This window comes from Rousettus aegyptiacus, unplaced genomic scaffold (assembly GCF_014176215.1).
Source record: "Rousettus aegyptiacus isolate mRouAeg1 unplaced genomic scaffold, mRouAeg1.p scaffold_m13_p_9, whole genome shotgun sequence".
NCBI lineage: Eukaryota > Metazoa > Chordata > Mammalia > Chiroptera > Pteropodidae > Rousettus > Rousettus aegyptiacus.
Window position 1 is genome coordinate 5,564,887 of NW_023416312.1, and position 27,779 is coordinate 5,592,665.

Consider the following 27,779-nt stretch of genomic DNA (forward strand, 5'->3'; position numbering starts at 1 on the left):
CATTCTACTATTAATGGACATTTGGATAATTTCCAGTTTGGGCTATTCTGAATAATGCTGCTATCAACATTCTAGTTCCTGTCTTTGGGTGACCATACCTGTACTCTGTTGGATAAAAACTCCCTGAGTTGTAGTTTTACAAAACCTTCTCCTTTAATAAGATACTTCAAGGCTGTGACAATGACTATTCTTCTGCTTTAAAATTTATTTATTTAAATTAGTTTCAAGTATACAGTACATTGTTCATAAAACGATCTGCACAATTGCTCCTTCCTTCCCCTGGCCCTCTACCTAGCCATCATATTAATGCTAACTTCCTTCCCTCTGCGGTGCTCCCCATTCCCATGTACAACTATTAAGTAGTAATTCATACTTCTTTAACCCTTCACCCAATTCTGCCATACCTCCAACCCCACTCCCCTCTGTCCGTCACCAAATTGTCCAACAGTGACTATTCTTATTCCTGCTGTCCCTTGACTCCTACACTAAGCAGAAGTTTTTTTCTGTTTTTCTGCAATGTCAGGATTGTTACTGATCACTAATGACAAAGTTTTGGGCTCTGAAATGGAGGAAATGTGATCTACTTAAAAGGACTTCTTTCTTTCTTTTTTTGAGTTAATGCCTAGTTATGGGGCCTTTCAATTCTCAGATGAGGGCTCTTCACAAAACCATGTTTCAAATCACTTGCAAACTCCATGTAATCAGAGTTTGACATTGGAATCTTCATTGGCGCTGCTTCAGCTCTTTCTCTGTGAGAAGGAGAATCCTTTTGGATTTTCAAATTGCTTCCTTTCCTTGGGGAGGGAATGGAGAAGGAAGAGTGATGAGTTCTCTAATCACTTGGCTGGCTTAGCCTTAGAGCTATTGGGGAGTTGCTTTCTCTAGTTGCCTTTACTTTCAAGGTTTTATGCAAAACCTAGGCAAAGCAGATTTCCTCAGAAGGGCAAGAGACAAAGAAGAGGGGGAGGACTCTCCATCCTCCTGACAGGATCTATTCTTTCAGCTCTGCTTTCAGAGCCTTGGATATCTTATCTGCAAAGTAGCAACTCTGGGTAAACATAACTTTGTAGCTTTTGGAGGTTGAAAAGTCCTTAAGCAAATTCTAAAACTACCCACAGAACTTTCTTTCAGACCCTTGACGTAGGATTAGCTCCTCAGATACCTTTGCTGAGTTTTGAAGTCTTGGACTGAATGAGTGGTGTAACTATCTTCCCACCACTGGTGGCCCACAGGCTTCCTCACTGTTTTGAAATGACCATGATTGGGGAATTGAGGGGTGAAGGTTTTAGCCTTCCCCTTCTCCTTCAAGCATCCTGGGAACATCTTAAACATCTTTGAGGCCCAAGCAGCCACATGGCTGCCTTGTCTTTCCATGGAACGTTTGGATCACTTTGGGTGTGAAGGTGTGTGAAACCTTTACAGTTTAGTCTGAAAAGTGATTTTGAGAAGCCCCCAGGGGACCCTGCTGCTGAGTGACACACAGCTGGGCCTTTGAATGTGAGATTTTATGATAAATTTGAACATGGTTTTAAACTTTACTATACTTTGCTTCATTCCTTTTCCTAACTGAGGATAGGTGAGCTGATTTTTCCATGAGGGAAGTGTTTTGGACAATTAACCTAGATTTTTCTTCAAATGTAGAGGTTACTATGTAGTTGAGTTTTGGCTTTTAAAAACTGGAGGCCTAGTGAGGTAGCTTGGTAGAGTTAGAGTTGCAGGTGGGGTTGGCGGAGGGAGGATATGCTTTTTTTTTTACTCACCAGGTGTGAAATGCAAAAAAGCTTTATGCAGAATAAGAGGCCTTTAAACATCCAGACATACTCTGAGTACCTGGGTAACTCTACTTGTCCTAAGTTGTCTTTCTCATCTGTAGGATATGCCGAGACCATGGCCTACACTTTATTCTTCTTCATCCCCTTGACTTTTTCCTGTAGCCAGCCCTGCCCCCAGTTTTTGGAAGATGGCTGAAATTTTGTCTTAGATGATTGACTGTTATCAAGAGGATTCTTCTAAACATGTTCAGGCAGACATCAGTAAGTTCTTACACTCACATGCGTGTGCACATGCACACACACACATCCTCAACATTTATTATATGACTGCTTTCTGCTAGTACTATCTCATGTTATTTGAAAAAGCCCCTCAAAAACCTATATGGAAATAGTATGATTTTCTTTTGGTAGTTGAGGAGATGGAGGCCCTGCTGGTAGCTTTAAGACCACACTGTTCGAAATTTGAATGTGGGATTCAGATGTGGTTCTTTGTCTTCAGTTCTAGGGTTCCATCTGCTCTATGCAGTGTCTCTATATGCAGCACATGGTTCCTCCCACCACTACCACCTTATTGCTGCTGTGATAGCTTTCTGTCTCCCAGTTTATGATGGGGAAACAGAGACAGAAAAAAAAGACATGAAGATAATATCTAGGTGGGTCTTTGGATGCTCAGAAGGGCTAGGGTTGAGACCTTTGGACAAAAAGGTTCACAAATCAAGAAATATCTACTGTGTGTCTGGCATAGGCATATGGTATTGTTGAATGTTAGTACATGTGATTGAGCAAGGTAGTGACTGCCTATCTGGCTGTAACTAGTTGTTTAGTTGTAACTTAATAGTTTTTGGAAACATACTGATTGTATAAAATAAGTCATTTGCTGTAGCAGGTGTCATTTCATATATCAAGGCTTTTACTACTTAAACCCAAATGATTCACCTCATGGATACACAGGTTTATTTTGTAGCTCAGTGGTCACCTTTTGTATTCTACATCAACTGTAAAATAACTGTGGGTGACCTCAATTCAGATAATGAATCAATTCATTTTAAAATAAATAACCATTTTCCTCATTTATTCAAATATGCCAAGATGAAAAAATAAAAATGATCAGGTTTGGGGTGGGATGGAGGGTAGGGAGGGCTTAAGGGTCCATTTAGACAGTGCTGATGGAGGGGTTAATTGGTATCAATTTTCTGGTAGGCAGTTGGCCTTTGTGAAATTAATACACAAAACAAACTTTACTCCAGAGATTTCACCTCAAAATTTAAGTTACCTTATTATAAGAAAAAAAAATTAGTAACTATGTATGGTGACGAATGTGGACTAGATTTATTGTGGTGATCATTTTGTAATACAGTATATACTAATGTTGAATAATTATGTTGTATACCTGAAACTAATATAATGTCAGTTATACTTCAATTTAAAAAATAAAATTATGGACAAAAGAAATATTTTAAAAATAATTTAACCTAGAAAAATAATTTGAAAAGTAAAATAAAAGAATGTATAGATGCCTTAATGTTGCTTATAATTAAAAAATATTGGAAGTAACCCTAAATGATTAACAATAGAAAATTGGTTGAATAAACATTACTATACAGTTGTACAACAAACAACATCACTACATATTGGAAGAGTAAAATACTCTATTGCCATTAAAATGAAACAAATGGATATTTATTAACTCAGAAATATGTTTATGATATATTCCAAAATTAAAAAGATGTGCCACCAAATAAGATCTAGATTATTGCATGTTTATTAAGAAGATGTAGAAATATAGGAGACAAAAATATCTGGTAAAATATATACCAAATCAGTATTTTAAAAATATGTTTTGATCATGGTCCACAGTGAAAAATACATTTTACATTTGTGACCCCGTAGATGCATGTAGCTGAAACAATAGTTTTTTTTTAACAATACTTACTTTTCTTTATATGATATATTTTTTCTTTTTTTAAATGACCTATTCTATCCTTTCCTACTCTATTATACCCTTATTGTAATTATACTCCTCTTCTCTTCTCCTTTCTTCTGTTTCATTTTTAAAAAACTGATCATGACCCACTAAGTTGATTTCATGATCTCCTAATGGGCCACAAGCCATAGTTTGAAAAACTCTGCTTTAGAATGTTAACAGTGGTTATCTCTGGCAGATAGGATTATAGATAACTTGTTTTTTGAGAAGGGAGGTCCTTTTTGCTTCTCCATGTTACTTACGTAATACAAAGGCCAATGAAAGTTTTGAAATGACATGATTTCATTTAAAAACAAATTGATAAGCTGTAACTTTTTAGGAACATACTGATTGTGTAAAATAAGATGCCTGCTCTACTCCATAGTTATTGGGCTTGCAGAGCATTCTGGGAACCTTAAAGAACATTATGGCAAGAAAAAATATCCATTGAGGCACATAGTTTAAATAAAAGAATAACAAGAAAATGAAACATGACCTAGCCTCTTTAAACTCAGAAGGTCAGCAAACATCCCTACTTATTACTTTACCCCAGTGATATTGTATCAGTTCTCTGGGATTTATTTCTATTTCTGTTCCAGACTACATTTTTTCATGCTCATTCTCAAACTTAAAAAAAGATATTAAATTCATCAGACTACTTTCTAGCCAGATAATCTTGGCTTACAATACCGTTGAAGTTAGCCTCCTTTAAAGCTAAAGATGCTTTTAAATGGAAGGCAGTCATTAAGAACTTAGAGCAGGAAGAAAAAGCTTAAAGGAGGACAGGAAGAATCCCTGGCCTGAGCCATTATACTTCCCCATGGGCTTCCTGCTCTCAGCACACAGCTGAAAATCTGCAGAACAGCCCCAAGAGCCCCACCCCTATCATAGACAGCCACTACCAAAGGGGATGGCATATGAAGTGAGCTTTCCCTGGCTCTTCTCTGGGAAAACAATTGGTGGACAAGTGGGGCAGAGATTTCTGAAGAAAGTTCTATTTATGTAGAGCCCAAGTAAATCTTTGGGCATGTGTGCCAAATACCACGAGGGGGAATTGTGATCCATAGGGTTAGGGATGAGGAGAGGCTGGGTGGCATTTTTAAAGTAGGAGCATGAAGAGAGATGCTTTCTGCTCTCGAAAGGAATTAATGATAGGAAATCTGAGAAAATAACTCAGGTTGCTTTCCAAGATGTATTAATTTAGTTACTGTTGCTTCAGACATTTTGCTGAGAGTAATCTGACAATGCTGAAAATGTTATTTGGAGCCCTGGCCTTATGCTCAGTGGGAAGGCTAAATTCATTCTATCCTTGAAACATTGTGAATAATATGTCAAAGTTATTCATATTCTCCTTTATTTATTCATTTTCATTCAATCCATTTATATCATTTCATATCAATTCAATGATAATTATCCATTCCTGTGGTTATTTGTTCATTTATTTTTCCATCCATTCATCCATTTAACCATCTACCGACCCACCCATCTATCCAAATATACACTTATATAGGATTTCTTGACTAGGTGCTTTGTATTGAGGGGCATGTGGCAGTCACTGGGTTAGGGGAAGGAACTCTAAAAGGAGAAAGAACAATCTGTGTAGTTGAGTTGCTCACAGTCTGGTAGAACAGACAGACAAGTAAACAACCAATAACCATATAGTGTGAGCAGTGCTACTAGAGAGGCCAAGCTGACTTGATTTGTACAAAACTAAGTTTCCCCTTTAGGCCTAGAGTCATGGAATGTTAGTCTGAAGGAAGCCTTAGAAAAACTAGGTGACACAATGCTTCCCAGACTTTATCCACAGATTGCTGGGGTATCATTCCAGGGAGTGGAGTTGGGTGTAGGAGGGACAAGTGAGAGGAAAGCCAAACAGATCAGGTTTAGCTTCCTTGAGAACCAGAGCATATTCTTTTTCATCTATTTCATTTATCAAGGTTACTTGTAGAATATTATTTGAGGAAAAGCCTTATTTACTTAATGATATTTGCAAAGCACTGGACCAGTACACTATATTTCCTTGTTTCTGTGGTTTAAAAATTGAGATCCAAAAGGTGAAGTGATTTGACCAAGGTTGTAAAATTGATTAGTTAACAATCTAGGAGTAAGACCGGGTCTTCTAATTCATGTGGGCATTAACTATGTATCAGTTATCTTTTGCTATGTAATGAATAACTCCAAAACTCAATGGTTTAAAACAACCATTATTTATTTAGGCCATAATTCTGAGTTGGCAGTTTAGACTAGACCCAGCTGGGTGGTTCCTCTGTTCTTAGCTAGGATCACTCATGTAAGGGATGAGTTGCTGATCAGCTGGCAAGTCACCTGAGAACTGGCTGGTCTAAGATGGCCTTACATCTGAAGGATAACTGGAATGTTGGCTGGGGTAATCAGGTAACTCAGCCTGGAAACTATCATCAGCAGGGTTCCAACAGAGCTTTTTGATGCTTAGGCTGGTCAAAGCAAATTATAAGACCAATTCATACACAGGAGGTGGAGTAAGAGAATGTGCTTCTTGACTGGAGAATTGCAAGGGGTGCGGATATAGGAAGGGATGAATTATTCTTTTTGCGATGTACCACAAAAACACTGTGTTATTACCATGTCTTCTCTTCTTAATTTAGGCATTGGAAAAATATATGTTTGAAACTGCTATCTAATTCCAGAGCTATCTTTACAAGAAGACCATAGCTATGACTTTTTCTATACACCATGAGGCCTCTCACATACTTGAATTTTCAAATTCTTTGTGTTTGAGACAAAGGGTATTTACCACTTGTGGTAAGGGAACACCGTACCTTAAGAACACCTATACTTGACTCGCAGTCACAGCCTTTCTATCAGTAGCCCTTTCCATGGAAAGACCCCTTCAGCTTTTGGGCGCCCTGATTCTTTTCTGTATCTCTACATGATGAATTCATTATTATCATTTCTACAAAGATTTTTTGAGTGACTCTTATGTATCAGACACTTAACTAGATATTGAGTATACAAATATATCTAAGGTAGGCTCCTAATTTAGATAATTCACAGTCTGGAAGGGAAGGACAAAGATAAACAGATTATTATAGTGAAATATGATGGGGGCAAGAGATGGAAGTTGAATTTCTTTTCAGCTGTCATTATTATCTTTGTAATTAGAAGGTGCAGCTACATGATCATATAAATAGATGCAGAAAAAGTATTCAACAAAGTTCAGTACTTTTTCGAGACCAAAACACTTAAACTAAGAATAGAAGAGAACTTCCCCAAACTGATAAAGGACATCTATGAAAAACTCACAGTTGACATCATGCTTAGTGAAAAATTTAATGCTTTCCTCCTAAGATGAGATGCAAAATAAGGCAGTCCATTTTTGCCATTTCTATTTATCATTGTACTGGAGATTCTAACCAGAGCAATTAGGAAAGAAAGGGCATTCAGATTGGAAAGGGAGAAGTAAAAGTATCTCTATTCACAGATGACATGATCTCGTATATAGAAATTCCATAGGAATCCACAAAAAATTCCTATTTGAACTAATAAATGAGGTCAGCAAGCTTTGAGGATATAAGATTAATATACAAAAATCAATTGTATTATACACACTAGTGAGAAACAATAAGAAAAAGAAAAATTAAGGAAACAATTTCCTTTATAATAGCATCAAAAAGAAAGATACTTAGGAATAAATTTTACAAAAGTACAAGACTTGCACATTGAAAATATGAAACATCATTGGAAGACCTAAATAAATGGAAGAACGTTCCATGTTCATGGGTCAGAAGATTTAATATTGTTTAAGATGGCAATATTCCCCAAATTAATGTACAGATTCAATTCAATCCATATCAAAATCCTAGCCAACTTTTTGCAGAAATCAACACACTAATTCTAAAATTTGTATGAAAATGCAAGGGACCTAAAATAGCCAAAACAATCTTGAAAAAGAACAAGGTTGGATGTTTCACACTTCCTCAGTTTCAAAACTTATTACAAAACTACAGTAATCAAGACAGTGTGGTAGTGACATAAGGATAGACATATAGACCAATGGAACAGAGTCTAGAGTCCAGAGATAAATCCTTATGTATATGGTCAATTGATTTTTGACAAGGTTACTAAAATAATTCAATGGGAGGAACTATCATCTTTTCAACAAACGACACCAGGACAACTGAATATCCACATGCGGAAGAATGAAGTTTTGAACTTCTTCTCATTATCCCAACAAAAATTAACTCAAAATTGATCACAGATTTAAATTTAAGAGTTAAAACTATAAAGCTCTTACAAGAAAACATAGGAGTAAATCTTTATGACCTTGGATTAGGTAGTAACTTTTTAGATATGGCACTAAAAGCACAAGAGACAAAACATAGCAAATAGAACTTCATCAAAATTAAAAATTTTTGTCCTTCAAATTTTTGTCCTTGAAAACATATGTCCTTACCATCAGAAAGTAAAAAGTCAACCCATAAAATGGAAAAAAATATTTGCAAGTTAAATAGCTGAGAAGGGACTTTGTATTAGTTTCCTAGGGCTGCTGTAACTAACTGCCACAAACTGGGTGTCTTAAGACAATAGAAATTTATTCTTTCATAGTTAAAGAGGCTAGAAGTCATACTGTCCAAAATCATGCTGTTAGTAGAGCAATACTCCCTCCAAAGGCTCAAAGGAAGAATCCTGCCTTGCCTCTCTCCTGGCTTCTGATGGTTGCCAGCAATACTTGATGTTCTTTGGCTTATAGACATATTATTCTATTCTGTCTCCATCTTCACATGGCACTTTCCTCTATGTGTGTCTCAGAGTCCCTGTGTCTTCACATGACCTTCTTTTAAGGATACTGGTAATTGGAGTTAGAGTTTACCCTAATCCAGTATGACCTCATCTTCACTTGATTCTATCAATGAAGAACCTGTTTCCAAAATAAGGTCGCATTCATAGGACATCAACATATGTTGGGGGGAGGAGCACAAATAAACCCACACAGTCTTGTATCTAGAATTATTAAGAACTCTTAATTGAACAATAAAAAGACAAATAACCTAATTTTAAAATGGGCAAAGGATTTGAATAGATATTTCTCCAAATCAGACATAAAGGTGTGCATAAGCACATGAAGAGATGTTCAATATCATCAGTCATTAGGAAAATGCAAATCAAAACCACAGTGTGATATCATGTCATACACATTAGGATGGCTAAAATAAAAAAGAAAGAATGACAAGTGTTGGTGAGGATGTGGAGAAATTAAAACATTTATACATCGCTGGTGGGTAGGTAAATATAGTGCAGTAGCTTTGAAGAACAGTTTGGCATTTCTTCAAGATGTTGGACATAGAGTTACCATATGACTTAGCAATTCTCCTAAGCATATACCCAAGAAAATTGAAAACATATGTTTAAATAATAACAGGTGCATGAATGTTCATTGCAGCATTATTCACAATAGTCAAAAGAGCAAAGTAGCCCAAATATCCATCAACTGATAATGGATAAAGAGCTTTTTGTCTGATATCTTAGCAAGGCTGTGGTGATAGCAACTGCTGTCAGAACTGTGTTATGCTGCCCTAGGATGATAAGAAAAAGAAAGATGCCAGAAAGTCAGCCAAAAAAGAAAAAGACCTAGTGAACAAATTGGGGGCAAGGGCAAAAAGAAGAAGTGGTCCAGAGGCAAATTTCAGGATAAGCTTAATAACCTAGCCTTGTTTGACAAAACGACATATGACAATCTCTATAAGGAAGTTCCCAACTATAAGCTTATGACCCCAGCTGTTGTCTCTGAGAGACTGAAGATGCAAGGTTCCTTGGCCTGGGCAGCTCTTCAGGAGCTCTTTGATAAAGGGCTTATTAAAATAGTTTCAAAGCACAGAGCTCATGTAGTTTACACCGGAAACACCAATGGAAAGGATGCCCCAGCTGCTGGTGAAGATACATGAACAACAGGTGCATTTTGAAAAATAAAAATTGATTACATTAAAAAAGTGGTTAAAGAAAATGTGGTATATCCATACAACAGAATATTGTTTGGCAATAAAAAGATGATAAGCAGCAATATAATTATTATACATGTTGCAACATGGGTAAACCTTGAAAATATTTGCTAAGTGTATGAAACCAGTCATACAAGAACATATTGTATGATCCAAATGATATGAAATGCCAGAATAGGGAAATTTATTAGGACATAAAGGTTAATGGTTACCTAGTGCTGGAGGGAGGGGGTTAATAGAAAGTGACTGCTGATGAGTATGGGGTTTCTTTTAAGGGTGATAAAATGTTCTAAATTGGATAGTGGTGATAGTTGTATAACTCTGTGAATATACTAAAAACCATTGAATTGTATGTTTTAAAGAGTGAATTTTGTTGTGTGTGAATTATATCTTAATAAAGCTGTAAAAAATAAGGTGAGGTACTCTGTCAAGAGTAGGAGATTTTAGGAGACTTGAGAAAAATGTTAATGATTGGAATCCTCACTTAAAAGAATTGGGGAGAGAGACATATTAGTTATGTTAGGTTAGCTGCTGCAACCAGCAGCAACAACTTTCAGTGGCTGAGCACAATACGCTTCTTTCTTTCATACGGTTATCTGATCCTGGTCAGGACACTATCCTTAGTGGCTCTCCTCCAAATGTTGAATCAGGTGCCCAGGTTCTTTCCATCTTTTGTCTCTGCCCTCTTTTAGATCTTTGGTGTCCTCTCAGTTCAGCTACTAGATGGGGAGAGAGTGAGGATTGAATATGGGAGAGTTTTATGGTATAGGCCTGGAAGCGACTTTCTTCACTTCCACTCACATTCTGTTGGTCAGAACTCAGTCACAGGGCCACATGTACCTGCAGGGTAGATTGACGCATACAGTCTATTTATGCATCTGAAAAAAAAGGGAAACAGGTTTGCTGAACTACTAGCCAGCTTCTACTACAAGGGCTGACTAAGGACAAAGACAAGGAGAGGGTTGCATGCTCAGAGCCTACCTTGAGGTGGAATGTATTTGTGGTCACTGCTGAGAGCAAGGCTGGATCATTTTCTCCCACTGATCTAGGTGGAACATTACCAGGTTGAAAGCACTTTAATGGGGCATATTCCTTTGGGTAAATGTAACCCAGTCTCCATTAGTAATGCCTGAGGAGAGAAATGAAGAACCTTTAACATCTCTTCTGTGGATGTCAAATGTAGCCTTGCTGTCCACATTGTCATTAAATGGGAAGCAAGAGGGGAATAAATGTGAGAAATAAACTGCTGTTTCTTTGCACTTGGACATGGGATGAATAAAAATAAGAATCTGTCCCCTTTTAAGGTTGTACTTTAAATAGAAATATGCCCCAGGCCCTTCTTGATCTTTCTTTTCTTGGCTTCTGTCTGAGTGTTCTTCACTCCCAGCCACATATGCTCCTGTGTGGCCAAGGGGCCTGAGTTCTGTTTGGGAACTAGGTTATTTGAGTGGGTCGCTCAGACTGAAGCTCCTTTCCCCAAGTACCTTTTCATAAGTTTTCCATGCTGCCTTGACATTTCTTTAGTGGGTGTACCTGCCCTTCTAGACAACTGCTGCCTGTCTTTCTGACAGACTCTGGCTGGTAATGTTGTAGTGAAAATCACCTCATTGGACTGTCCTTGTTTTCAGAGGCACTTGACTCTTGGTATAATGCTGGATGTTTAATGAGAATTGTTTATGGAGAGAGTGAGATAGAACAGTACAGCCTCTTCTTTTGCGGCATAGGCCTCTCTGGGCTTTGTTGAAAGGCATGCTGGGATCTTAAGGACAGGCTGGCAGGAAGAAGGGTGTAAACCAGGAAGAAAGACTGCTATGGTTAGGGAGAAGTGATTCTGTTGCAGTCTCGCCTTCAGAGAAGATGGTCAATGATCTAAATAATAGTAACCAAGATTTGGGGTAATGGTGGGTAGGATCTGGGTTGATGTCATTGCCTAAGGCTCTGGTGCACATAAGAATTTCCAGTTAGTCATTGTGTTTGTCTGTTTTGTTTTCCCCTAATTCATTTCCTGTACTCCTGCTGAGTGAATCTTGCAAGGCACAAATCCAATCTCATCACTCCTTCCTTCCCATTCTTCCATGACTTCTTATTGCTCTTCTAATAACATCTAAATGAATTGGTTTTCAAGACCACATAAATTTGGTCCCAGCCTCTCTTCAGCATCATCTCTCCTTCTGCCTCCCTAGACTCATTGCTTTGGCCCCAGTTCTAAGATTCTTCTGGTTCCTCTTATATCTCATGCTCTCTAGCTCCTACAGCTTCCTCTGGTCCTGATCTTGATGACCTTCTTTTTGTAGGCTTCCTGACTAACCCCATATGCCTCATTGAACTAGTTGCTGCTGCACTCTGTGTCTCCCTGTACATTCTGTCATAATTACCAGTTTGTTTTTTCACTCCTCCACTAAACTGAAACTTCATAAGATCAGGGACCATGTCTTATTTCCCATTGTACTTCCAATTATATTAGTCAGGGTAGGCTAATTTCTGTAACAGAGAACCCCAAACATAAGTAGCTGAAAATAACAGAAGTTTCTTATTTCTTCCCCACATGACAATTCAGTGTGCGAATTGGATAGATGGCTTTCCACATGGTTCTTTAGAAATCTAGGCCCCTTTTATTTTGTAGTTCTCTTATTCCCTATGTCTGTTCTCTCTTTCCAAGCCTACATCTGACAGGTAAATGGGAAAAGAGAGAATGGAGATCATATAGGAGGATTTTTATGGACCATGCCAGGAAGTTGTATATTTTATTTCTACCTTTATTCCATTGGCCAGAACTTAGTCAAATGAGCACCTATAGTTGCAAGGGATGCTGGGAAATGTTAGCCAGTTGTGAGCATGCTCGTCAAGCAAGTAGCTGGTCTCTGTCACACCAGTGCTTACCTGCCACATGGTAGAAACCAAGTAAATATTTGTTAAATTTGTTTAATGAGCGAACGTTGCATTCTAGGATCCATCTTGAATTTTAGGTGATTTGATTTAATCATCTGTTCTATGGTCAGAATATCCCTGAGGCCATTCTCCCTCTGACTAAAGTGTCCACCCACGCTTCTCCCTCAACCCAGCCCCCTACAGATTATAAAACTCCTTTCCCTACATGAATAGGAAGAAGCAAGAGAGCCACATGGTAATAGCGACCAATGACCAACAATTGAGTTTGAAAATTAGCCTCCAACAACTTAAATTCTGGATGGGCTGGGATATAATAACTCCTTGCCTGTGGTGGCTCTACAATCTTCCAAAGCACTTTCCCACACCTTATCTCATTCCATCCTCATAACAACATGGTGAGGTAAGAAAGCCAAGGGTTATTATGTCTGCTTTACTGATGAGCAAAGCAAGGCTCAAAGTAGCCCAGGTGACTTTCCCAAGACCATGTGGCTGCTCTTCCACACTTGCTGTTTCTACCTCAAACCCCATTACTTGAATCTGCAAACTATTTTCCAGAAGATTCCCTTTTAGCTTGCAATTAGTGGGGCTGGAAAATATGTCTGATGACTGACCTTACCTCTCAACACTGGCCATTTATTTTCTTGTCTAAACAAGCGGGTCTGCAAGAAGCTACCACAAAATCCTCCCCTATATTTAAATTTCTGTGAGCTGTAGATGTGTATCTTCCCTCTGAGTGTTAGGGGAGAAAACCAAAGGCAGCTAAAATGTTTCCAAAGTTGCAGTGCCTCACATCCCAGTTTATTACAACAGGGTCTAGGTGGGGTTGTATCATAAGACTCTTTTTTTTTTTTACTAAAACAGAACAAGAAAGCCCAAGGCTAGGACGTTGCAGTAAGTGTCCATGTACACGCTTGTTGCTGAGCACTTGTGTTGCATGCCCAGGAATCCTTAATACTCTCTCCCAACCTCACTAAGATGAAAGCTAAAATTACCTTGCTATCCTACCTAATTAAAGGCAAAGGTTATAGTTTCCCCAGCCTATCATAGTCTAGTGTATGGGTTTTGCCAGCACAGAAGAGGAAGGTAAAGCTAAAGGTTGACTGAGATGCGGGAGGATGTAGGAAAGGGCAGAAGGGGTCAGGATGAGTTCCTTACCCTACAGAACCTAAAACAGAATTTCTAGCATCAAAATCCTAAGCACAAAGAAAGTATCCTTGTGGAGGAAAGACTGGATAATGTCAGTTCCTAAACCTTCCTTTCTCTTTTCTGCTGGCTCAGGTAGACCTGGGAAACCAACATCTTCTGGCATCATCTCCCATGCATTGTTTTCTCAGAAGCAGAGCATGACCGACATTGGATAGTATCTATGTTGGTATCTGTCTCAGCAAATCCTTTTCTGTATTAAAAGATTAATGTAGCAAATCCAGAGTTACGGGGAGATTGCAGTGTGTCCTCTTCTGTCAGAATGTTGTTTATTAACACTATTTTTGTTTTCCTTGTTTTGCTCTTTCCTCATACCCCTATAAGCCACATTTTGAAGCCCTTCTCTAATTTCTCACTTTCCCTAATAGTAATAAAAAACCCAAACAATTTGGATGACATCTGTGCTTCCTCTTGTAGGGAAGATAACCCTGTTTTTCTCAAACAAAGAAGTTATGGGTCTTTTATGATCTGGCCTAAAGTCCCTTGAGTGAAGCTGACATGAAGAAATGATGCTTGGTTCATAAGATTTTAGGAAAGCCTCAGAAAAGCAAGCTCTCTGAAAAATACTGATGTTGCTTTTTGTTGGAGTTATTTTGCCAATGTCCATGTAAGAACTCGAGCCGGCTTCTGTTAGTATTCGTGACAGGCTAATGGTGTGCTTAATTCATATACTGTGTTATGCAATGACAAGTTGCTTTGAATTGTATATTAAGACATGTTATCATATAACCTTTACTGTGAGCCAGGCATTTGCCTGGTGGAACTGAGGATATGGCTGTTATTGGTTCATCTTTTGTGAGTACCTGCTGTTTATAGAAACTTTACTGATCAGACAGACTCCTCTTGGGATTTTTCAGCGTAAGTCAGTCAGACAGAGTGTACCTCAGAGAAAACATAGCAACATTCTGAAGACAGTTGTGCCATTTGGTGAGAAGGGCATAGAGTGTTTGTCCCCCCAACCTACTTCCTTGGTTATTGATTCTGTTCACATTTGAGCAGTATATGTACTTGTATGAAGAATAGTGACACAATTAATAATTATGTATTGCCTGGTTCAGCTCCCAGCATGGTGTTTAATAGCATGTGATTGGTGCTCAGCAAATGTCTGTAGTGTTGAAGTAATTTGTTTACTCAATGTATTTTCCATTAGGTTGTGAGTTCTTTGGAGTCGGGGCCTATGTGTCCCTTGCCTTTGTGTCCCTGTCTTCATGCCCAGTGCCTGGCATATAATGCTTATTCATAGAAGTGTATATACTACTCAATTGTGAGCAGAATCAATAACCAAGGAAGTAGGTTGGAGGCAAAACACTGTCTTTCTTACCAAATGGCACCACAATTGTCTTCAGAATGTTGCCATCTTCTCCCTGAGCTGAGCTCCGTCTGACTGACTGACACTGGAAAATCCCAAGAGGAGTCATGCTCCCACAGGACACCTATCCATCTGTCAAAGATTTTTTTAAATCCCTTCTTTCTTAGAATGAGCTCTCTCTCTCTCTTTTTTTAATCTTAATGTCTTGGTCCTAAGAGAAATTTATTCACGTAATCACCAACTCACCTCATTGTAGGCCCTTATGACTTGTCCCAACGTGTATTATTCAGCTCAAGCTGCCATAACGAATACCACAAACTGGGTGGCTTAAACAACAGAAATTAAGTTCTCATAGTTCCGAAGGCTGGCAAGTCAAAGACCAAGGTCCTGATTAAGTTTCTGGTGAGAACCCTCTTTCTGGCTTTCAGGTGGCCCTCTTCTTGCTGTGTCCTCATATGGGGGTGGGGAAAGAAGGAGGGAGGAAGAGAGAGAGAGAGACGGAGAACAAGCAAGAACAAGTCCTCTAGTGTCTCTTCTTGTAAAGACACTAATCTTATAGGATCAGGGCCTCATCCTTATGACCTTATTTGACTTTAATTACTTCCTTATAGACTCCATCTCCAAGTACAGCCACACTGGGGGGTTAGAACTTCAACATATGAATTTTGGAGGACACAAACATTCAATTTATAACACAATGCACTTGTTGCCTACTGTAACATCTGGAGTTTCCTGATTGAGAAAAAGGTGGTGAAAAATAAACATAGTACTAGACTTCATGTAAATAAACATGGTACCATGTGTTAAGATTCTAAAACAAGTCAGACAGGCACACTTAACAAAAATTTATGGTTGATTGAACCTAGTTTTACCATGCCCTTGTCTTTTCCTTCTATTATGATTTTTTTGAATCAGTGGGAATTCTCCTAAGCATATCAATTGCAGTAAGCTATTCATATTTTGGAGACAGGGCAACAGGAGCAACAAAAGGTGGGATAGGAAAATGCGGATAAGCTGGGTTATGCTGTGATGATAAACATTCACCAAATCCAAGCGGCTTAATATAACAAATGTTTATTTCTCTTTTACACTACATGTCGCAGTTGTGTTAACAGGGGCACTCTTCTAGTCATAATTGTTATGGGATCCAGGCTGATGGAGTCTCCACTTTGACACATGCATCACAAAGGGGAATGTAGTAAATAGCATACCACCTCTTAAAGTTTTCACCTAGAAGTGCCACATGTCACTTTCTGCTCATCCTTCATTGGCTAAAATGTTACATGACCATACCCAACTGTAAAGAGGTTGATGAAGCCATCTTGCTAAGAAGGAGGAAAGCTAAATTACTTGGCAAACAGCACTGATTATTACTATAATGGGGTAACAATGAGGCTTGGATAAATGTGGGTGGAACTTGAGCAAAATTTGTGGCACAAATGAGAATTTTTATTTACTTACTGCTGTTTTTCAAAAAAATTGTATTTTCAAAACAGCTCTAACATCTAGGACTTTTTATTTAGTTGAGTATTTCTGTGCCTAGTATGAAATTCAGAGAATGAAACCATTTTCCATTGAGATATTAGAGTTGCCTTTCAAGTGTCCTTATAGTATAAATAACAATAGCCTCAAAGAAACAATTAAAAGCTCTCCAGGTGGCTTATCTCAGATCCACTGAGAAATGAAAACCCCCCAAACATGCCAAAACATTTTAAGATAATGGCTGTGTCTGAGGGTGGTCTCCTTGTAATGATAAAGCTTTCTCCCCATCCTTCCTGAAAGTGATACCAGCCTGATGTTAGCAACAGTATTGCTGTCTGGAAAGGGGATGGCTGAATCTGGTGGGATTACATTTGAGCTACATAAACACAGATTGAATTAAGCATGGTGGTTGATGATGGGGAGCGTAGAAGGAGTCAGGACCTTCCATTGAGATAATAACTAGTTCATTATCTGCCGAGATAAAGGTCATACAGGCTTTCAGCAACAGCATGGAAAGGAAACTAGACTGACTTTTCTGATAGCAACTCTGCTTTGTTTTTTTTTTTAACAGACCTCAGAATACTAGTGAATAAGGAAATCCATATTCCTCCTGATACCCTTCGTTCCCCTTCCATATCCTTCCATACACAGGCCTTCACTCCTATTAATTTTTGAGTGGCTGCCTTTGTTTAAATTACTTATAATGGGACTTGCCTGGAAAAATATCAAATAATAAGCCCATGAATGGACGTTATTAGCTTACATCTCCCCCATTTTACACACTATCTCATACCTTTTCTTTGCTTCTAAATTTTGTCTTTTCATCAAAAGGCAAAAATGCTATCACTTAGTCAAAGGAAATTTCTGCCTCTTGGACTATACCTTCTAATTTTCCTTAAAAGAGCTCATTATGAATCATTTGGAAGGAGACAACATGCAATACTGTCTTTGTGTAAAACTTAGAAAACAATGTGGTATGGGCAGGATACTTCCACCTATAAAAGAACTGACAGTTACAAGTGACTTTCATGACATTAACAATAATTTTGAATCCTAATTTAAGCAATAGCAGGTTAAGCTTCTCCCAGGAGATGGTGATTTTAGTGAAGTGTCATAAATGTGTTATCCCAAAGCCAAAGTTTCTAATGAGATTTCAAGTGAATGATTTTCCCTTATTCATTTTGCTTTAATATGCCAAGTATGTTCTATAATGGGTTGGCAAATCCTGGGCTATATATTTTCTTTCTGCTGCCTTAGAAATGTTGTCAATAAAATGAAGACTAGTAATATGGATTTCTTACATGGTTATCATTTTTCTTTGTAAGAGGAGTTACTTTGGTAAGAGAAATGGGCTGTATTTAATGCCAGACCATGAGTCCTCCTGGATCCAATAAATTACATTTGCTCTAGGTTGACTAGCTGTGGAATGAGGTCATGTACCCTCAATCCAAATCATGGATATGACAGTCTGCATCTACATATAGAATAACTCAATCTTTGCTGCCTTACTATACTTCGTCACCATCTCTGTCATCTTCAGGGCAGGGGTTTGACAGAAGATGACAGTAGCAATATGTGTTATGCTCAATCTTTAGCCTCAACCAGTAAAAGCTTTACATTTAGATTTTTTAAGAGAAAATAATTTCATATCTCTTAGAGATAATTAATAGGTTCCATGTGAGAAATGAAATCAGAATTATTGAACTTAGAAATAGAGGAAAAATGTAATATTCCTTGAAATACATTCAGATACTATAGAATAACCTGTGATATTCTGTAACATTTCCTTCTCTTTGGCTGCCTACCCCATGTTTATATTCTTTCAAATGTACTTTTAAGCACAGTGCATAAGAAATAAGAACATGAGAAACAAGAACCAGTGATTTGTTTTTTGAACTAGGATAATCTCATCTTATAAGGGGTAAATGGTCACTATGCTCAGGAAAGATGTATGTGATAAATTTATTTCACAATGGTATTAGTATCACATGTAGCTTCATACTTTTGGTAATGAGATTTCAGATGGCCGTTTAGCTGTCCCTGATTGTTATATATCTCTTTGAGTTTTGCGATGAAATAGAATGAAATGATAATGAGTGATAGTAAATATAGTTATGAGTTATGTATGTCTGTTTATATGAAGTAGTGAGAAAAATCCTGTGCATGTATGAAGCTCTTGAAACATAGATGAGTAACATTTGTGTAGTCCATTTCAATGATATTTACATACTTAAATCATGTGTTTATAATACACATTATATATTAAGTAAAATGTATGTATTATATCATCATATCAAGAACATAGTTCAAAAGTGTTTCCAAAGAAATTAAGATTCAAAACAAAGGTAGTAATTATAAATCTCAAAAGTTCCTTTTATCTCAATTCTTAGTGTGTCATGATATTTAATAATGCTTTTCAATAATTTGGGAAAAAAGGACTAGAGTTTGTTGAATCAAACCTGAACAATGTGTACAGACTGACTAATGTGTGAGTTAGAAGGTATTCATTGTTTTAATCAGAGATTGGGAAATTTTTTTGTAATGATTCAGATAGTAAATATTTTAAGCTTTTCAGGGTATACAGTCTCTGTTGCAACCACTCAACTTTGTCATTATGAATGCAAAAGCAGCCATATAGACAGTATGTAAATAAGTGAGCATGGCTGTATGCCACTAAAATTTTATTTATAAAAACAGATGATGGGTCAGTTTGGTTTGTGGGCTAAAGTTTTCAATCCCTAATCTTAACTGTGAAGCTTTTAAACTCTAGTCTAATTGAAAAACAATTTACATGTGGCACCTAGTTGAATATGTGACTACTCGTATATTTAGCATATGCATGTGTGCACAAATGTGTATGTACATATGCCCACACACAAGAGTAAGGTGGACTGTTTATATGCAATTTTCAGATCAGTCTAGAAGAAGTGTTGTATAGGTAATTTTTTTACAGCAAATAAATATGTTCTATTTTCTAAATAAATATTCTGATTCTCAGTGGGATTGTGACTACCTTATCCATCTAAAGTTTATGCAGTGTTGTCATTGCCATCTTTTTTTCTGTGGGGGAAGAACAAACTTTCCTCTACTGTCAAAATTCTTCTGACTGGTATAATAATAAAATACATATGAGACAGATTAGCAAGATAAAATAACCAAATTTAATACATGCATATGTATGGAAACTCCACCTACATGAGAGGTTCAGAGATAGAAAGCGGGATCGAGATATATAAAACAGCCTGAGCTAGGGATGATGTAATAAACCTTGCAGGCTTCCAAGGTCATTGAAGGATAATAAGAAGAGCAGATATTTAGTAAATAAAAGTTTGCCCTGCCATATAGGTGAGTCAAAAGAGATTATCCATGATAATCTCTCATCATGGAGAAAGCCCCTAATTCAAGTTCTTATAGGTGAAGAGAGAGGCAGAAGTTTCTCTTGAGCTTCAAGCTAAATTTGCCTTTAGCTCAGAATAATTCACATACCACTGAGGCACATCTTGAGGTGGCTCATTCTGAACCCCCATATTCTTCTCAAGTCCATTGCATCATGATCATATGGGCTGCTTAATTAATACTTTTTAGTGGTGATGATGCTTTTCACATGGACTTTTTTAATGTGAGTATACAAGTTGCATTTGCTGTGAGTCACTCTCCATTGATGTCTTTATATAGTTTTCAACTAAGCATTAATTGAAATGAAACCTTGGGTTTGGTCAGATTGATCACTCTTTTCAAACTCTATTCAAAATACTTTTCTTTCTTCCGGGAAAAAAACCAGTAATTTGCCCAGAAATGGGAGAGAATAATGCTTTTCCAAATGATAAGGCTGTTTGTTTCAAGGTGTGGATTTATTGGGATAATAAATCTGGCTTTTTCTATCTGCTCACCTGTTTGTCCTCAGGGGAACTATCACTCTTTATTCTTTTACGCTAGAAGGGTTGAAATGCTAGACAGTTTCAAAAGTTGGACCAAGAAGAGCAGATGAGCATAGAAAAGAATGGCTCTTCGACTTCTTGTGCACGTGGGGTCAGCATGCAGGAGCACTTCCTTGTGAGAGGCAGGCAGTCACATAAGAGCTGTGGCCTTCTGTAACTGGGCCCCGCCTCTCATTTGAGAAGCTCTGTCTCGTAGAGATTCAGGCTACAGATCTTGCTTTCTAATTCTCGGACTAAACATATCTTTCCTTTCTAGTTTTCAAAGAAATAACTGCTCTTTCCTAAATAGAAAGAATTTAAGTTAAAATGATGATTTTCATTTAGCTAAATGACAGTATGACATATACATTTAGAAATTCAAATGAAAAAGTATACATGTTGTTTACATTTTATTTCTAGGCAATGACATTTCATTTTCCCAGAGACTTTTCTTGAGATTACCTACCTACAAGAAGAGAGATTCTGCCCCCTCTCTCTATCCTCAACCATAACGGAAACCATCTTAGCTTTCTAAGGCAGCACAAAGCATACTCAACTTGTCAAAACAAAAAAGAGGTACCCCCCCCCAAACATCTCAAAAACCATAAAGAAACAGCATAACTTCATCATGGGAGGGGCTTGCTTGTCTTGGCAAAACCAAATAATTAAATGCAGTTATAACTCTTAACCTGGGTTAGCCTGAGGATATATTTTCTTGCTTTCTTTCTTTCTTTTGCTTTCTTTCTTTCTTTCTTTCTTTCTTTCTTTCTTTCTTTCTTTCTTTCTTTCTTTTTCTTTCTTTCTTTTTCTTTCTTTCTTTCTTCCTTCCTTCCTTCCTTCCTTCCTTCCTTCCTTCCTTCTTTCTTTCTTTCCTCTCTTTTTCTTTTTTTTTTATTGATATACTCAGTGCTTTTTGATACACCCCACATCTACAACGCAGACATGGAAAGGCACACAGAATGACATTGACCCATGCTTTTATAATATTAGCACCATTTGGGGTCCAGACTGCTTCTTCTTGGCTTTTAATAGACTGGGTTTTTATTAGAGGGACTGGCCCAGACAGTGACCAGATGAGAATTTTTTTCCCTCACTGCCCTCTGTGCAATTGATTGCAGCATCTCTGCCAAACCACATTCTTTTAACCTTAGTCTGCTTCTTTGTAAAATGAGTGACTCCTTAGTACAAGGCAGCAGCAAGCAAAGATGTAAAAATCACCTGAAGGGGGAAGGACAGAAATGAATCCATGTGGCTCGAGGTGTGGTTGCACATTCACAAATCCCATCAGCATCAGTGTTCATGAGTATGAGTGGAATATTTCATTCATTCTAATCATTGTCAGTGGTGTGCCTTCATGCCTTCATGTGCAATTTGCTCTTAAAAATATGTGGGCTTTCAAGGTTTTAATTTCATAATGTTTTCTCCCCTTTGTGAAATAATTGGGTTATACATTTAAAACGATGCCTCTTCTTGGCTGGGCCTATTTTCTCTAAGAGGTTACTCACAGTGTGCTCATTAACAGTGGCAAGGAAATGGCACCCTAGTAGCTTTCATGAAAGGTCTCCACTGAGAACTTGGAGTTGAGCGACTGGGTGGCTGGGGCCTCAGCAGTTTTAGCAGGAGGGGAAAAGGGAAATGAAGACTTTTCTAGCTTCCGAAATTTTTATGCATACACTCTATAAGGATGGTGAGGATAATGAATGCCATATTGGGATGGGCAACACAGAGGGAAAGACATACACACACTCTCTGAGGCAGAGGAAAGTGAGATGAGAGATTCAGGATGGAGCAGAAAGACCCTTACTGTCCTCATGGATCTTTGGAGTCGCCGTCACTCCTAGGCAGAAAGGTAGAAGAGAGAAAGGCAGAAGAGAAGCTGGTGAAGCAGCAGTTCTCTGTTACCCTTGGCAACGTTATATGAGTTGTGGGGGAGACTGGCATCTTAGGAGTGGGCGTGCCTTGCCCCAAGGAAGTCATGGGACATCACATAGGGGTAGAGATCTCATTGGTGATGGCTGAGCAATGTGGTGATCACAAGACTGCCCCACAAACAAGCACAAGTTCCCTGCTAGACTCTGCAGCTCTAGCTACCTACTTCCGGCACCTTCTAAATATGTCCCCTGCTGGCATGTTATAGTCCCCACATATCCCCTGTAGGTCTTTATTTTTCTAGATGTACTGATTCATCAGAGTAAAAGCTCACTAAGAGTAAGAGTGGGGAATGAAACAATCCCCCTAGACTCCTCTTTCCTCCCCCTTCCCAAGTCTCCATGGTATCAGATGACTGCTTGCAACCATTTAGTTCAGATTAAGTGTTCTGATTTCTTTAGTCTCTTATCTTTTTCCCTCCCCCAGTTTCTTACCCCTCACCCCTCTGCCCTTCTCTCTTCACAGCTTGGTAAGAGCCAGCCTTGAATTCAAGCATAATTGCTCGGTAGGGGGGACTTCCTTGAAAAAACCTCAAATTTTTGGACTGTAACAGTGGAAATCTGTTTGAACCCTTGAACTTCCTTTATTGTTGAAATGACCACCTACAGAAACATGCTGGGGGAAAGTAGTAGAAGCACAGTGGTCCCTTTTATGGCAAAAACAGTAGCTGGAATTATTTCACTTTTGCAAGAATTCTGTAATGAGGAGGCATTTCTGAGAGGAGAGTATGGAGCAAACATTCCACAAGTTGGAGATGTCTGAGCTGCAATCAGGATACTGTAATAATCAATGTTTCTGGGCTTGGAAACAGAGTCTTCATTCTTTTTTGGCCACAAGTACAAAAGCTTGTAACTGTAGCATTTCTGTATACTTTCGTTGCCATTTTCAGGGCTCTGGATACTAGAGATTTTCAGACACAGAAGCAACAATGGAGAGAGGAAGTGTTTTTTGCCTCTTATGAAGTAAAATTGGCATGCCATGACTGTTCTGTACTTTCCAATGAACAGATAGTGTGAACTCATTCTCTGGTTCATGCAAGCACTAGGATATCCTTCCATGTATAGAGGCCCTGTGCACTTGATGTGCCTGGGAAGGGCTCATGAGTGGACACCCTCTAGTAAATCTGGGAAGATGTTGCTTTCAGTCTGTTCTTCACCCCCATTCTCCTTCCACCCTCCACCCTGTCCAACATTATAATCTTAAATCAGAAATTGGTGCATGTTACTTCTTTGCTTAAGAAAACCTATAGTGCCCACCTTTAAAGAAAAAGCCCAGACTCCTTAGCAAAGTGTGGGTCTGACCCCAGCCCACTTTCCAGCTCATCCTTTTATGCTTCCCACTTCCCCTGGACTCCCTCCAAAACATACAATGTGCAGAGCCCTGGACCTGCCATGTTTGTTTCACTTCACTGCATATGCTCTTCCTGCTGCTTAACATACCCTTTCTTTTTTTCACTGGAAACAATTCCCACTCAGACTTCAAATCCTAAGCCAAATGTCACTTCCTCTGTGAAGTCTTCCCTAACTTTTTCATCTGCTTGCTCCATCCATTTTACTGTCAAAATATTTTCATATTTTACAGATAATACTCTGAACAGTATTTACCACGTGGGGACCATAATTTATTACATGTCTATTGCAGTCTACTGCCAGCCCAGTGAGGGCGGAGGCCATATATTATTCTGCTTATATTCTTGGGACCCAGTATAGCATCTGGCATTGGGGCCCATGAGGAAAATGTGGAATAATCTCTGTGTGTATTTGTGTGTGTGTGTGTGTGTGTGTGTGTGTGTGTGTGTGAGTGAGAGAGAGAGAGAGAGAGAGAGAGAGAGAGAGAGAGAGAGAGAGAGAAATCGAGCGAGCATGACAGTGAGCAAGCAGTTACTGCAATTGGTATTATTTGTTATCTAATTACAAAAGAGTTTTCTTGAAACAAAGCAGTAGGAGAGGGGATGTTCCCTTCAAGACATAGCTAGGTGATTGTATCCATCCTCAGTATCAGTCTTCTGAACAAACACTCAATATCATTCAATATTGTTATAAGATGACACAATGCTTCTGTATTTTGCTATGTGAATTTTAGAACACACAAACTTTCAGTTTTAAAAACACATAAATTAATATGATTTTTCATTGAGTTATTACCAGGGGTCAGCAAACTTTTTCTGTAAAGGGCTAGATAGTAAATATTTTAGGCTTTGTGAGACACTCTTTGTTACAACTTCTCAAGTCTGCATTGTTGAGAGAAGGTGGCCATAGACAATATATAATTTACGAAACATAAATTTTTTAAGTTGCAGATTTTTAAATTAACATACAGCGTTTTTACTTTTGAATAACGAATATTCGTCAATGATTTTATCTTAAAATGTTTTTTTCGGCAACTTTTTGGAATTATACAAAGCATATGTAGGCCGATGTACCAGGAGCGAATACGCTGAGAATGGGTGATGGTATTGGAATAAATTGATTTTCATGTTAACCACAAATATTTATGATGAAACTTTTCAGGCTTCCACAAGTAAAATAAAATGCAATACAAAATCCAAGTTTTTAACAATACTTTTCCTTACTTACGGCTTCTGTGGTTCATTTTCTCATTTATAATGATTAAACATTGGCTTATCTGAAAAAGACAAATTTTTTCTAGAAAGGATTACTTTTCCTTTTTGGCATTGTGTTGATCAGAATAGTCAGAACTGGGCATTTAAAAATATATTTATAGAAGTTACAGTGTGGTCTAGATATTTGCTTATTTTGTGATAGGGCCGCAGATTATTCTGTGAACCACTCTAGTGATTTGCATTTGGATGAGGAATGAAAGATCATGGATTTTTTGTGTCAATGTCCTGCCTTTGGTTAATTCTGTAATTTTTGTTTTGTCAGTGATGATATCTCTTTGTTGCCACATTCTAAAATGCCTGATTTTAAATAACTCAAGCCTGGATCATGCATGCCACCTGAGAGCACATGCACAAAAGAACTTTGAAAATCGCCAAGTCCTACAAAAGCATGGGTTTCATTATTATTAATCTTGGGACTGCTCAAATCTCTACTTAAGCTTGGAACCTGCTGATTTCACTGCAGAATATTTGGAAGGTTGTATCTTGTTCTTGCATATCAAGGACTCTTTCTGACAGAACTAAGTATCAATAAATCAATGCAAAAAGAAAAGAGACAAGGATGAACTGAATCGCAAATATATGTGTTAATGTATTAATATTACAAGAAAGATGGTGCATTCCAAGAAGTCATTCATTCTGAGAATGCTGGAGTCTTCATTGTTGCTCATTAAAAAAAAGGTTGGGAGTGTGGAGAGGACCTCCTCATCATCTCAACTGGGGCTGGCCCCTCCCTGCCCTTCCCTTCCAGGGTGCTCTGGCTTTCCTAGGTGGTTTTCCCTCTGCCCAGAGCAGTTTCCTTTTTTATTCCCAGGAGCGCTATAGTTTCTCTAGCTAGGCCTGCCTGGAGCCTTTCCTCAGAGGCCTCAAATCCAATCTGTCAGGACACCATAGTTTGTTTTTCCTCATGCTTGGCTGCCTTTAGTTCAGTGCCAAAGAGGCTTGGAGATGCCCTAAACTTCTTCCATGTTCAGGTTGGCTTTGTGTAAAAGAAAAATTTTCTACCCTTTGAGGATGTGTTAGTCCTCAAACCTCTGTGTGACAGTGGAGCCCTTGAGAAATTTTCACAAAGGCCTGGACTAAGGGTCCTTCCCAGCACATTTCCCCAAGGACTACCTTTGTGGTGATGTTCATCCAGTCCATTTGATATTGAACTAGAGGAAAGAGATTTGAGACAGAGTCAGAAAATAAATAAGGAAAACTGGGAGGAGGAGGGAGAGGGAAAGGAGAAGGCAAAGAAAGAACAACTCTGGCAAAGTGCAAATAGTGGAGAATACTGACAGTCAGGCTGATGATGGTAAACACCATGAAATTTGGATTTACCAGTCAGTCACCAGCCTGAATGTGAACATTCAAGTTTCACAGCTAATGCTTTCAAAGAAGACACCTCTTTTTCTGGTTTGTGTATATATATTTGTGGATAGCACCATGAATAAATGGGCTTATTATGCTGTAAACATTTTTGTTGCAGTTTTATCTTAGTGTCTTTATGGTTCAGCATAGATCCTTTCCTCTGATCAATGGATCTTAAAAACAGCAAACTTTGCTGTAGACTTCTTTAAACAGAATTTTCCCTCTTTAGTGTGGAGCCCGGAAATCTAAAGAGCATGGTTCTTATGGGCAGATGTTTTGTTTAAAATCTTCGATGGCTTACCATCAGTACCAGGAACATTTTACAATTAGATTTTGAGCTATTATCTTTGGTTTGTATTAAAATTCTCTATTGTAACTTTTTTCTTTTTCAAGTAGACCTTCTGACCTCAGACATAAATTTGCACAATCTGGTGTGTTTCTCAGAATAATACACTTAAAAAAACTTTTGGGTGACTATCATTTCTGCCTTGAAGTGAAAACAAAAAAATTTATATAAAATACACAGGTAGAAGATGTGAAAGAAAATAAGTGTTGTCTTTAATGTCTGTGGGAACCCCTGGTGGTATTTGCTCTGGGCTGCTTAAGCTTATGTAATGTTGCTTAAATTTGTCTTGATGCTTTAAGAGCCATATATGTGTCCATATTGCACATGCATGTTATAAAAAATATTTCTAGATTTGGTATGTAAAGAATGATGGGTTAGAAAGTAAATGATTAGTCATGACCATGACACACCCAGCCCAGGGTTCTACAGTCAACCAGTTGTAAGGTATGTGCTATGAAAGCTAAAATTGTTCCCTGATGTCACTTTTAAAGGTGAGGTCTATGATATCTTCTTTCCTAGACACTCAAAGTTTTGAATTGTCAAAGTGTCCTATTTACACACACTTTTGGAATAAGTAATTTTGCAAATCTTTCCTAATATTTCTAGATGTTAGGATCAAATCCATGTTTACCTTATCCATGTCCTTCATGAATTTGTAGATTTCTGCTGTGTTAACCTTGGCTTTCTTCAACAAATCTGGTAGCTGAATGGTGGCTATAAATTATATCTTTAATTTCTGTATGCCATTGTTTTCTATCTCAGTATGCAATCTGCTCGTTCCTTCTCCCTTCTAAAATGAGGTTATATTTTAATTTTTTAAAATCGATGTATAGTAACTGAGAACCTACTATGAACCTGAATCTGAGAGATGTTATAAGTAGATTTATAATGAAAACAATTTGAGAAGCTAAAAATAATTTGCCAAAACATGTAATCTATTTGCCAGTACTTTGTTCATTCACCCATTAACCTGACTTTGATCTTCTCACCCATCCACCCATCTATTCACCCATTCATCTAT

The 27,779-nt window shown here is 38.0% G+C and overlaps 1 protein-coding gene and 1 pseudogene across 1 annotated transcript in view; both read left to right on the forward strand.

Annotated features, from left to right (window-relative positions):
- NHS (NHS actin remodeling regulator) overlaps window positions 1–27,779 on the forward strand; it is a 331,581-nt gene that overhangs the window by 16,555 nt on the left and 287,247 nt on the right. The gene's annotated exons all lie outside the window — the stretch shown is intronic.
- On the forward strand, window positions 7,425–18,076 carry LOC107500780 (annotated as a pseudogene).